Raw genomic sequence first — 14082 nt, forward strand, 5'->3', positions numbered from 1 at the left:
GCTGCTAGACTCGGGCTTCTGCCATCGGTTCCCGCCCACGGCAGACGGTGCCAGGAGACATGAGAAACCCACCGGCCCCACGCCGGGCAGCAGGTCTCCTGTGTTCTCTGGGCAGCCACACAAAGACTGGCACACGGACTTGTTCCTGCTCCGGGCAAAGCCCAAGCCTGGACAGGGCTGACCAGGGGCGGCTGCCAGCTCCGCCCATCACATGCCCTGAGATCAAAGACCTGGACTCTGCCACCTGCTTCCCCTGCCTGCAGGTGAGGATAAGGGTGACCGAGGCCCAAGGCCCCTCCACCTCCTTGAGCTGAGGCTCCGAGTGAAAAGATAACCGAGGTCTGGAAGGGCTGGGGCGGGGGTGGGGAGTAAAGGGAAGGGGGCGAGTTAGGGTTCAGGGAGCGGGGAGAAAACGCTGACTTGAAAATGTGCTGGGATCAGCCCCCTCTCTCTCCTGGGCTGTCACTGACCGACAGGCCAGGTGGGCACCTGGACCCCTGCCTCCCTGGCCGGCCCTGCAGCCCTCACTGTGCTACCAGCCTGCGGAGCCTATTTCTGTAAAGGCCCACCCACCTCCAGCCCTGAAGTCCTGCCCTCTGTCCGTCTCCTCCACCAACCACAGGCCCCGGGGCGGGACCAGCTGCAGGACCTCCTGTGCAGGTGGGAAAGGCACAGGGAGGACCTGGCCGCCGTCATGAAAGCTCCAAGCAGGGAGCCGCTTCTAGGTGCTGCCAGCGCCCTGTTGCAGGTTTGTCCAAGGAGCAGAGGAATGCCTCCTGGTCCAGAGGACGGCTGCCCGGCACGGAAATGCACAACCTGACAAGTGGAACCCCAGCTGGGTGTCCCCCCCACCCCAACTCAGCTCACCTCCCAGGCTCTCTGGGCAGCATGGCTGTGCAGCCATCCATGGCAGCCCTGGGCATGAGTCATGGCCATCGTTGCCGGTCGTGGTTGGCATAAAGCGCAGTCGCCTCTTGATTACATCTTAAAAATCTCAGGACGAAAAAGGCAGCAATGGCTTTTCACTGAGTTCTGTGCCACACTCCGAGTTTGCTCAGACTGGACACCCAACCACACCCAAATGCCCCTCCCAGTGGACGGGAAACCACCGAAAGCAGAACCAAAGGGCCCGAGAGACCCCTGTGGTCCAGCCTCTCCCACCACACAGATGGGGAAACTGAGGCGCAGAGAAGGTGTGTCATCGTGCGGTGAGAGAGTGTGAGTCTGGGCGCTTCCCAGAGTTTGACCCTGGTCTCTCTGGAATCTAGATTCCGACTGCTGTATCCCCTCCTCCCAGCTCCCCAGCATGGGCTCTGAGCCTCCTGATGAATAGTGGTGGGTTACTGTTGTCAAGCTTTAATAACAACACTAATAATAATCATAATACCATCTGCCATTTACCATGTCTACTGTGTACCAGTCTCTATATTTTGAATCATCCATTATCTTCAATTACAGGCAAGGAAATGGAGGCTTAGAGAGGTTAAGTAACTGGCCCTAGACCCACAGTCATAGCCTGGGGGTGGCCTTTGATCAGGAGAGGAGGTGTGGGGTAAAGGAGACAAGGCAGGGCATGGGATGAAGGGAGGGAGTCCCCGTGCCTCACCCTGGGTTGCTCTCATCCTGTCCCTGCCTCACTGTTTGGCTAAAAGAGACGCCTCCCATCTTCCCACACATCTCCCCTGTCCTGGGCAGGCCCTGTGCTCCCCTTGGAGAAGCCCTCTCGGGCAGAACTCCCAGAATCTCTCTCAGGCCCCGGCGCTGGGCTCACCCCACCAGAGAGCATGATTCACCCCATCCCAATGCGCTCACAGGCCCACCTCTGGCCCTGAATGAAGCTCTCGGAGAGCAGGGGCCAGGCCTGCCTTCTTCCCACCATCCCAGGACCTGCCTGGACCACACCACATGCCTCACAGCCTTGGTGCTGTTGCAAGCACCAGTCCGACCCCAGGTTGGCAGTCATGTCTGCAGCAGCTGCCACCACGCTGTCCCAGCTGTCATGAAAGCCTCTCTCTCTCTCTCTCTCTCTCTCTCCCCGCTTCCATATTTAGCGATGCAGAGCTGAGGAGTCCAGGAACAGGACAGAATAAACTGCCACAAGCAGACAGGACTCTGCCTGGGAACTATTTATAGGTCCAATGCCAAACAGAAGGGGAGGCATTAGACAGACGTGTGAATTGCCAAGTGTCAGGAGAGACTAAATAAAGTGCAAGGAGACAGGGAGGTGCTGGGAGAAGAACCTGGGAGGGCGGAGGAGGAGACGCGGAGCAGGGGCCTGCCATTCATCCCCACCCGCCATGCCGGTCCAATGGGGGCACTGAACTACCCACAGGGAACTGACAGCCAGTCCCTCCGCTCACACTGCGGGGCGAGGCGGTGCCTTTGCCTGTACGGTCATGAAGAAGCACTTTGCTCTCTTGGGAGCAGAAACAGGAAAGGGAGGTGGCCCAGGGCACCTCCTGATGGTGAGAACAGCTCTGAGTGCCCCAGGAGGACCCATCGTGCCTGCAGGCCTCCGTGGTTGAGCATCCACCTAGGAACCAGGAGATCACGGTTCGATTCCCGGTCAGGGCACATGCCCAGGGTCGCGGGCTCGATCCCCAGTGTGGGGCATGTAGGAGGCAGCCAATCAATGATTCTCTCTTATCATGGATATTTCTATCTCTCTCTCCCTCTCCCTTGCTCTCTGAAATCAATAAAAATATTTAAAAAAAGAAAAACCCAGAATTGGGTTCCATAATAACCCAGAAAACAACCCACCTTCAATGTCAGGATCTTACAAAGTTTGTCCCACCCCAGAGTCTGGGAACTTTGATCTGAGGTTTAGAAGCAAGTAACCGCCACTTATGAGCTGTGAGACACAGACAGGTTAAGTGGCTTTCTATCCGTCACAGAGCTGGGGAGCAATGATGCCAGGACGTGACCGTGAGCAAGCCTGACTCCGCGGTCCATGCTCTCACCCAGCACACAAGCTGCCGTTCTCTAGGCCCTCCTGCCTAGTGGAAATATGATGAGGGCTCCACGTTCAATGTTCAGTGTTCTCACAGTCACATCAGAGACAGTAAACAGAGAATAGGTGACATTAATCTCCATCGTATATTCTATTTAACCCGAGATATCCAAAATATCATCACTTCAACGAACCATAAACATAATGAGGCGCTTTATGTTCCTTTTCTCACACTCAGTGTTCAAATCTGGTGTGTTTTTACACTAACAGCATATCTTAGTTCGAACTCACCACATCGCAAGGGTTCAACAGCCCCATGCAGCGCGTGGCTGCCACCCTGGACGGCAGAGCCCTGAGTGATGCTCTCATCCAGGAGCACATTTGCCCCCAGGGCACAGCTGGGAGTGTGGAGATATTTTAGGTTGTCATATCTGGGGGAGAGGGTGACACTACTAATAGGCAGAGGCCAGCGATGCTGCTAAATATCCCACGGTGCGCAGGACAGCCGCCACAGCACAGGATGACCCCACCCCACACGCCCAGGCGCCGAGATTCAGAAGCCCCTGCGGAGCTCAGCCGGGAGACTCTTCTGCTCCTCGTGGCACTGACTCGGTCGCTGGGTGGCATTCAGGTGGGGACTGTTCTAGTCCACAGGGTCCAGAAGCCTTCACCCGGCGCCTTGGCAGGACAGCAGAAGACTAGCCTTAGCCGGGCCCCCTTGGGACTCCCTCCCTCTCCATATAGTGTTGGAGCCTCTCCAGGTGGTCGCTCCATCACTGGACTTCTTACATGGCAACTCAGGCTCCCAGAGTCCAAGAAGAGGCTGCCAGTTCTCCTAAAAGGTGCACACAGACCTGGCATAGTATCATTTCATCTTATCCTATTGGCCACAGCAGTCCCAGGCCACCCAGATTCAAGGGGAGGGACTACAGCCTTCACCTCCTGATGGGAAGAGTGTCAATGAAAGTATAGCCACTTTTATCTGCCACACGATAGTGTTTCTATCTAGGACTCAAATGTCATCCCATGATTTCTCTGGGGGCCTACACTACACCTGTCATACCTCTCCCTGATTCAATTTATTTCATGTTTCTGCAAAGATACAGCCCCCCCTTTTCCTAAAGATACATCTTTTCATGTAAAAATTATAATAACATACGAATGCCTACATCATCTCTACACACACATCACGCTTTAGTTTGCAAAACGCTCACCCATACGTCACCTCCCAATGATTCCATAAGGTGGGCATTACTGTCCACTTTACAGACGAGGAATCAGCAGTGGGGTACTGGGACATGGTTAGCAACAGGCTCTCCAGAGAGAAAGCCCCAATTTACAGCATTTGCCAATTTCCATAATGTAAATACTCCTGCCAGGCTGACAGGGGGGAGAGAGGGGCACAATGAACTCTCGCGGGCTGAAACGAGCCAGCTCTGGGATGCCATGAAAGCCACAGCTCAGAGACAAGTCCACTTTGAGATGGTCCTTAAAAGCAAGAACCATCACCCTTTTCGACAGCATGGAAGGACCTGGAGACTACTATGCTAAGCGAAATAAGCCAGTTAGAGAAAGACAAGCAACATATGATCTCACTTAAATGTGGAATCTAATCAACCAAATAAACTGATGAACGGAATAGGTCCAGAGGTATGGATGCATGGAACAGAATAACAGAGATCAGTGGGGAGGGGAGTGGAAGAGATTCACCAAAGATCATATATGCATATATGCATAACCCATGGACACAGACAATAGTGGGGGAAGACCGGGGTGGGGCAGGGGTTGTGTGGTGGTGGGAAAAAGGGGAGGATTGGGGGACATCTGTAATACTGATGACAACAACAATAACAAGAGAGCCAGAATCATTAAGAGACTTGAAGCTCTGGTGACCTCACTGACTCTCGAGGCCCCCCCTCACCTGTTGAAGCCATCAGTCCCTGTCTGCCACCTCTCTGTCCAGCTCTGGTACTTTGCAATGCACATGGAGCCCTGGGGTGTAATCTTAGCTTAGGCCTCTGATGCCAGGGTAACTCTGGAGTTCTTCTGTGTATTTGATCACTGCTCTACCTCCCTCTCTGGCATCCTCCATCTCCTCTGACTTGGAGAGCCACGTGCATAAGGGCCATGCAAGACCAGCTAAGAAAGCACCTGGCCCAGGTGTAAGTGGAGTTAACAGCCCCGGTTCAAGCCCAGTTCCCCCCTTGGGGACAATTTCCTCAGTTAAAATGGGGGTCCTGGCACCTGCTTCCTAGGGCTGTGGTGAGGACCAGAGGGACAGATTCTATGGAAGCCACCCGTGCCTGGTACACAGTGGGTCCCCAATAACTGGGGAAGGCTGGATAGAATGGCATGGGTAAGGAAGGCCTAGTTAGTGGGGAACTGGGTCTGCCCTGTGGGCTGCCTGGGCTGGCAACAATGACTACAGTAAAGGAACATCCCAGCAGGGGAAGTTTTGCCTGGCAAGTTCCCTAAAAATTTCCACTGTGCAAACCAAGGCCAAGACAGCAACAAGCACAACAAAAGGTATGTAACAGGATCAGGACTGCTGGTCAAAGCCGCACAGACTAATCATTGATTCTCGACAGATAAGGACACAAAGGACAGAGATGGACACAAAGAGCTGCAAAGATAACAGTCCATTTCTACAGAACTTTCCAGAAGGCCTCACCTCTGACTGCTTCTTTGAGTAGTTTGGGCAGAAAGGAGAAGTTGATGGGACAGGCATAATAACAGGACTTCCCAGGAGGCCGGGTGGGCTCCCTGGGCACTGAGCATCCTGTATTTTCCTTGGCGGTGGCGAGGCTTTATAATCCAGGTGCCTGGGTCAAGTAAATGAAGAACAGCACCTTCTCCGTGTGGGCCTTCATCCTTCCAAGGCATTTTTTTATTATATTAGTTTCAGTGTACACCCAGTGATTAGACATTACATAACGCGCTAAGTGGTAAATCTCATACCCACCTGACAGCATACATAATTTTCAGGATATTATTGACTATGTTCCCTGTTTTGTACTTTACATCCCCATAAATGTTCTGTAACTACCAATTTGTACTTCTTAATCCCTCCACCATTTTCACCGCCCCTTCTCCCCCACCGACCCCCTTCCCATCTGGCAACCATCAAAATATTCTCTGTATCTATGAGTCTGTTTCTGTTCTGCTTGTTCATTTATTTTGTTTTTTTAGATTCAATTGTTGATATATATATATTTATTGCCATTTTATTGTTCATATTTTTTCATCTTTTTTTTTTCTTTCTTCTTAAAGAAAACATTTTAACATTTCATGAAATACTGGTCTGATGGTGATGAACTCCTTTAGTTTTTTCTTGTCTGTGAAGCTCGTTATATGTCCTTTGATTCTAAATGAGAGCTTTTCTGGGTAGAGTAATCTGGGTTGTAGGTCCTTGCTTTTCATCACTTTGAATATTTCTTGCCGTTCCCTTCTGGCCTGCAAAGTTTCTGTTGAGAAATCAGCTGATAGTCTTATGCGAGCTCTCTTGTAGGTAGCTAACTGCTTTTCTCTTGCTGCTTTTAAGATTCTCTTTATCTTTAACTTTTTGCATTTCCAGGGCATTTTGTATCCATCTCTTGCTGGGTGAGGTCGGGATGCCCAGAGACACTGAGTGACTTGCTTAAAGTCATGTAGCAAGCTACCGCGGGAACCATATTAGAACCCAATTCATTGGCACTTACCCCTGGCTTTGCAAAGCTCACACTGACCCTAAAGCTGCTCACTCTTCAGCCTGGGGAAGCTGCCTGGAAACTCCCCAAGCAAAATTAATCTTGGAGGTAACAACTGGCTTCTCCTTTTGGGAAAAATAAACCAACCCAAAGCTAAGTTCCCTAGAAACATCTCCTTACAAGTCCTAGATGTGGGGTAATCCTCCCAGGACCAGCCGAGCCTCCACACAGGGACCCATGAGAGCCACAAAGCACTTGTAAAAGCTTTCCCTCGTTTCTTCCATTCTTGCCCCAATCTTCTCAGCTACCCAAGTGAGCCTTTTAAGAGTAGAACCTGGTCTTATTGCAGCCCAGGGCTCCACGGATGCTAGCTACATATATTCACAAATCCACGCATGTCGCAGTATTCAGCTCACTCTTGCATGTCTGCCAGGTTTTCAATATGTTCACATGATTTCTTATCAGTTTCTCATAACAGTTCCTTTGGAGGCATCACTAACCCATTTGTGGTGGATGACAGTGAGGCCCTGAAGTCAAACCACTTGCTTCGGTTAAGCAGCAGAACCGAATACAAATGCAGGTTTTCTAACCCTAAGACCCAGGCCAAGGGGGAAGGCGGACAGTCAGGTGACAGAGACCAGGACAGAGACAGACCTGGAACTGCCTGCCTTTCCAAAGCTCATGCTCTCCAAAGAGGCTGGCATTGACAAGAGTGCCAAACCCACCGCCCCTGCTAACACAGAAAGAGCTGCCTTCTCCATTCCAACCCGACTTTAATAAACGTTCCTTACCTTTTTTTTTTTTTTTTTTTTTTTTTCTTTTTTTTTTTTTTGGATTTAAGACATTTTGGTGCAAATGCAGGTGTAAATATCACTCTAGGACAGTGATGGTGAACCTATGACACGTGTGTCAGAGGTGACACGTGAACTCATTTTTTTGGTTGATTTTTCTTTGTTAAATGACATTTAAATACATAAAATAAATATCAAAATTATAAATCTTTGTTTTACTATGGTTGCAAATATCAAAAAATTCCTATATGTGACACGGCACCAGAGTTAAGTTAGGTTTTTTCAAAATGCTGACACGCCGAGCTCAAAAGGTTCGCCATCACTGCTCTAGGATAATGGGTCAGCTGGTGAAGGGGTCAAACCCAAGAGCACCAATGCAATGTTCCCGTGTGGACTTCCAAGTCATTCTGGGTGACACTCTTGAGCGGCCCATACATACAGATCTCTACTGCAGGAGGATTCAGCTAGCATTTCCCCCTCCTTGGTTTAAAAGGTGCCCCTGCCCGGCCAGTGTGGCTCAGTAGTTGAACACTGACCTATGAACCAGGAGGTCAAGGTTTGATTCCCAGTCAGGGCACTTACCTGAGCTGCTCTTTCAGCCCCAATTGCAGAATGAAGACTTTTTTATAAAGAGCCTCAGCTGACATGTAACATGAGAGAAAAACAGAACTCGTGCTACTCTCTGTGTATACAGACCTGCGCGCAAGCCACTGTAGTTTAGGGTGTTTGTTATTGCGGCATAACTAGTCTGAGCTGACTGCTTCAGGGTTTTGCAAAGAAACTCTGAACAAGGAACCAGAGGCAATCCAAGCACACAGACTCATAGAGGTGGTCCAGGGGAGTCTTTCTCCCTCAGAGCAAACAGAGCGGGGCCACAGATGACACTGACCACCCACTTTTGGGGGATCCCCTTGTCTCCTTCCTTGGCCTCAGCTTTGGGTGGGGAATCCCAACAAAAGGCCCCAGTTCTAGGCCCTGGGCCTTTCCCTGCCCACTTCCTCCTCAGGCTGCCCCTCACTGCAGCCACCAGAGCCGCAGGAGGACTCGGAGGCTAATGGCTTCCTTCTCCCAAGAGGGACCACAAAGTAGTCCCCGAGTACATGCTAGGACTTACCCAGAGCCCTGGAACCACGTGTGTAGTAGGCTCATTCCACTCCTCCTTTTGGCTTAATCCTGCAGGAGGATTAACAACAACAACAACAACACCAAACACTAACTTTTATTGTTCTCCGTACTATCTTAAGCACTTTATTATCTTTTCTTTAAAAGATCTAATTGGCTTTATTGAGCGATTCATGAATCAGGCAGCATCCCATCTACCAAGTGGAGAGAGGCTCCCTGTCCTAAGCACTTTATTTATTTATTTATTTATTTATTATGGATTGATTGCTTGATTTTAGAGAGGAAGGGATAGAAAGATTATCCACTGAGCCAAACTGGCTAGGGCCCTAGGCACTTCAGACACACTAACTCCTTCCTGCACCCTCCGGGGGAGGCACCGCTATCATTCCCATTGCAGGAACTTGGTGCCCAAAGTCACACAGGTAGTAAAAGCAGCCCTGGGTTCCAACACAGGCTGTGCCCCAGCATGATGCTGGGGAGGAAACCACCGAACAGGAAGACAAGGATAAAGGTAGGCTCAGCGAAGCAACATGGCAAAGATCCCCATTACCTGCTGCTCTCCTGCTGTTGTCTGGGTTTGGGGCAGGGGAGACCTCAGGGATCAGACGTATGGGGAGCAGTGAAGTAACATAAAGAAAGAGCAAAACAAAACACGTACAAACCTATAGACAACATCTGTGTAGTTACAGTGAATGGACACGAATCAAGATTAGAAGAGTTATGTTACATAAAGGATTTTTGGTTTGGGCGTTGATAGTCTTTTCAGCAAAGCAGGGTGCTGAACTTTTTAAAAGTTTAAAAACGGAAAATGAGCCTGGCTGGCCATGGTTGCAGTCGATCAATGATTCTCTCTCATCATTGATATTTCTACCTCTTTCTCCCTCTCCCTTCCTCTCTGAAATCAATAACAATATATTTTTTTAAAAATGGAAACTGAGATTCTACCACATGGCTCTGGGAGGAAGTCGCAAACCCAGAGAAGTAAGCTGCCTCCATTTCTAAGTGCCCTGGTTTGTCCTCTGGTCTCCTAATCAGAAATGAGACATGCCACCAGACACGGTGTCCTGGTCCCATTGAGCAGGCTTGTGCATGCTTTCTGATGAAGCTCCAAGAGGCCGGGGCAGCTGTGGGGTGGATTGGGTTGGAGGCACCTAGAAGGGATTGCCCTGGAGGCTGGGGCAGAGAGATGGGAAAGAAGAAGCGGGGCAAAGGAGAAGAGCAGAACTTCCAGACTCTCCATAGGTGCAGCCCCATTCCCTCTTCCTCCGAGAAGCCTTCCCAATCAGCCCGACCTTGAACCATGCTCCCCCCTTGAACTTCTAGAGCACATGTTGGTGTGTAACAGACTCAGCCCAACACTACTCCCCAGTTCCAGCTACTTTCCTAATGTCGGTGTTAAAATTTAACGTGCATTTGGCCGTTGGGTTTCTAAAGGATTGTAGTAGCTAACTAGTGTCTAGGTCAGTTCCCAAAGCCTGGTTACTCCCATCAAGAGGCAGGACTACACAAGTCCACAAGCAGATAGGCTCATGTCTGTCCCTCTCCCATGACCTCAAGAGAGCACCCAGGGTGTCTGCAGCCCCAGAGGCACCTGCTGAGACCGTCAGAGAGAGGGTTCTTGGAGAGCAATAGGTGCCCCAAACAACTTCACTCCTCCTGCAGTCGGTAGAGGGTGCTAGATATTTGCTCTTGGGGGGGCTATGACATTGTTTCTTTCCTCTTTGAGATTCCTACACTTTCTTTCCTGCTGGACACTGCAGGATGTGGGGTTACTAAGGTTTGCTATATAAATTAACAACCTTACACACTCTGTAACCTTAGACTCTAGCAGTTCACCAAAATCCAGGCCCTCTGCTTCTGCCTGTACACACGGCTGGACCACATTTCCCAGTCTCCCTTGCAGTTAGGTATGGTCACATGACTGGTTCTAGCCAATGGAATACAAGCACAGGTAACACTTCCTGGACTTGGTAAATCCGCCCACAAGCCTCCTCCAGGCGGTTTCCCCTTCCAGCCTATTGGGTAGAGTCAACCATGGGAAACTGGAAGGTGCTGAAGGTGGCAGGGCCTCCATCAGCCAGGATCCCTGAGCCTTACCCGCAGACCAGGAATTGTGCACATGAGTGGGAAACTAGCCTCTTCTATGCTTAAGCCATTACACCTTTTTATCATTATCCCTGCAGCTGGCTGATCTTCCCACCTCCACGTTCTGGGTAGCCTGGCTCCATCTGACTGACAGCCACCCAATATGGCTTCCTTGTTGTCTCCTCCCTCCACCCCAATCTAAACTCTGAGAATCAGGGACTGGGTGCTGTTTCCCGCTGTGTCCCCAGTGGTAGGACAGTGCCTGACACAGAGTAGATGCTTAATAACAATCTGTTGAGCACACAAAAGAGTGAGTTCTGTTTTACCCATTCTTCGTGAGTCCTGGTCTCCATAGAAAGGACCCGGGACCCCAAGAGCGGGAACCAACCTCTTCCTTCAGTGTCTCCTCCAACTCCCGAGCTAGAAAATTAGCCTTTGGACCCAGCCTGTGACCCTCCTGCTGGCACCCTCCCAAATCCTTCCCACCACGGTCTGTGAGGAACTGGCTGAAGAAATAAACACAGTCACTGTAGACCAGCTGCTAAATTACCAGAATCGAGCAGGCTGAGGTATGAGGAAGCGATTCTACTCTTGTTCTAACGAGCCTGGAACGCAAACGTTTTGAACTTTCCCGTCCTGCATCGAAGCCTGGCCATACATCTGCACACGTACCAGACCTCCAGATAACCTTCCGATGCTCTCCCGAAGGGCTCGCGCAGCCAGACCACATGACATCATCCTGACCACTGGACATGACCAGACCTCCTGGCTCCCATCCTCCAGGTCACCTGACATCGGTAATGGCCCTGGAGCAGTGCTAGGGCTAAGAACGCAGGGCCAATAATGTTCAAGAATGTGCTTTATATTGTAAGAATTCTCAACTTTTTTTTCTTCTTTGGAACATTTCTGGGTTTTTGCCTGGCCTGTTGACTGCATCTCTATCATTTATTTCTAGCCAAATCCTCCAGACTCTTTGAATTCATTCGATATCTGTGGCCTCTGTGCCCCTCAGCCCGGGGTCCCCTTGCAGTCACACCTGTCACACTGCACAGCAGGTGTGGGTGTCTGCCTTTATCACCCACCACACCCCACCCTCTATTAGACTGGGAGACCCCGGAAGCCAGGGCTCTCTTATTCATCTTGGCATAGTCCCAGTGTCGGGCATAAGTGCCTCTTAGGAAACAAGCTTTCCACAATCTACACTAATAAAAGAGAAACATGGTAATTGGCGTACGACCGCTACCCTTCCCATTGGCTAATCCCCCTGTCACTCAGAGTAGGGCCGAGATATGCAAATTAACGTGCAGCCAAGATGGCGGCCGGCAGCCAGGCAGCTGATGCGAACAGGGAGGCTTGCTTGCTTCAGTGACGGAGGACTCCGACATTCCCCGCCTGACTTGACGGCCTCTCAGCTGCAACTCTAAGCAACTATGTTGCGAATAAAGAAGCTAAAAAAACCCCAGAAACCTGCTTTAATCAGTGGAGCTTCAGCCGGCCGGACCGCAACATTGTATCAAATACAGACAGTAAACAAAGGCCAGAAACCTGTTTTCAGCAGCCGAGGCTTCAGAGCTAAAGCTGGCCCAGAATTTAAAAAAAAAAAAAAAGGAGCGGTTGGGAGCTTCAGTCCCAGCCTGAAAACAGCCCTCAGCCCCTCAGCCAGACTGGCCAGACACCCCAGTGGGGACCCCCACCCTGATCCAGGACACCCTTCAGGGCAAACCAGCCAGCCCCACCCATGCACCAGGCCTCTATTCTATATAGTAAAAGGGTAATATGCCTCCCGGCACCAGGATCAGCATGACAGGGAGCAGTGCCCAAATCCCCTGATCGCCCTGCAGTTCTGTGTGTGACAGGGGGCGGGGCCACAACCCCCTCGCCCCCCACAGGCCCTGCTCTGTGTGTGACAGGGTAGAGCTATAACCTCCCCATTGGCCCTGCCCTGAGTATGAGAGTGGCGGCGCCCCAACCACCTGATCGGCCCTGCTCTGTGGCTGTTAGAGGGTGGCACCCCAATGCCCCCCACCACGGGCCCTGCTCTGTGTGTGATGGGGAAGAGTCATAACCTCCCCATCTGCCCTGCCCTGAGTGTGACAGGGGGCGGTGCCCTAACTCCCCTATCGGCCCTACTCTGTGAGTGACAGGGGGGAGCTCCTCAACCCCCTGATCGGCCCTGCTCTGTGCATGACAGGGGCGGCGCCCCAACTCCCCAATTGGCCCTGCTCTGAGCCCAACCAGGGGCTGCACCTAGGGATTGGGCCTGCCCTCTGCTACCCGGGAGCAGGCCTAAGTCAGCAGGTCGTTATCCCCCGAGGGGTCCCAGACTGTGAGAGGGCACAGGCCGGGCTGAGGGACCCCCCCTACCCCCAAGTGCACAAATTTTTGTTCACCGGGCCTCTAGTATTTAATAAATATTTTTAAGTATTTATATAATATTTCGTTATGTAAACATAAATTACTTAAGTATATACTATATAAATGTATTTATATTATGTACTTATAATACTTATATATTACTTAATACATATTTTATTTATTATTATTATTTATTTTTGGTTAATCCTCACTCGAGGATATTTTCCCATTGATTTTTAGAGAGAGTGGAGGGGAAATGAGAGACGGAAAGAGAGAAACATCAATGTGAAAGAGACACATTGATTGGTTGCATCCTGCACGCGCCCTGATTGGGGCCAGGGATTGAGCTGGCAACCGAGGTACGTGCCCTTGACCGGAATTGAACCTGTGACCCTTCAGCTGGCAGGCCGATGCTTTATCCACTGAGCCAAACCGGCTAGGGCTATTTTCTTTTCTTTAACTGTTGTCACTATTGCTAACTAAGAGTAAAAAGCTGCCCACACACCCTGGATCCAGTTATAAGAGGATCTAAGCTGGTACTTGGCATATTCTTCAGATTCTTCTAACAGGCTTTTGGGCCCTTAATACAGGGCGTGGCCCATGAGAGGAGGGGGAAGCCCAAATGCTCTCATTGTGTCTCGGCACAAACCCACCCTGGATTGGGGGGCCCCAAACATTTTCCCACTGAGGTGCAAGCCCGCCCCTGGCAGCCCTGTGCACACACAGGAGTTTTGTCTTTCGAAGCGCCGGCCCACTTGTCCCTCATGAAGGCCCTGCGGCACAGGCAGGAGGTGAATACCGTGCCCATTTGACAGACAAGAAAACAGAGGCCCAGAGAGGTTCAGTGACTTGTCTGAGATCATGAGTATGTGCTGGGCTGTCACTAGGCCCCAGGGCCCCAGATGTCCCTGCTCCATGTCTTGCCTCTCTCCAGCCTGAGCTGACAGGAGGAAACTCCACAGCGGCCTCCAGGAAGCCAGGCAGCAAGCAGCGACACAGTGAGCGGAAACTGATGCTGACCTGCCAATCCCATCAGCGCTGAGAGCTTCCCCCGATTCTAATTCTACACCCCTCCGGCCTGCGGGGGGGGGGG

General features: G+C 51.0%; 1 protein-coding gene across 1 annotated transcript in view; it reads right to left on the reverse strand.

The window, feature by feature from the left end:
- The window catches only part of RIN3 (Ras and Rab interactor 3), an 88129-nt gene that overhangs the window by 64154 nt on the left and 9893 nt on the right, over positions 1–14082 (reverse strand). The gene's annotated exons all lie outside the window — the stretch shown is intronic.

This window comes from Myotis davidii, unplaced genomic scaffold, assembly GCF_000327345.1.
Source record: "Myotis davidii unplaced genomic scaffold, ASM32734v1 scaffold449, whole genome shotgun sequence".
Classification (NCBI taxonomy): domain Eukaryota; kingdom Metazoa; phylum Chordata; class Mammalia; order Chiroptera; family Vespertilionidae; genus Myotis; species Myotis davidii.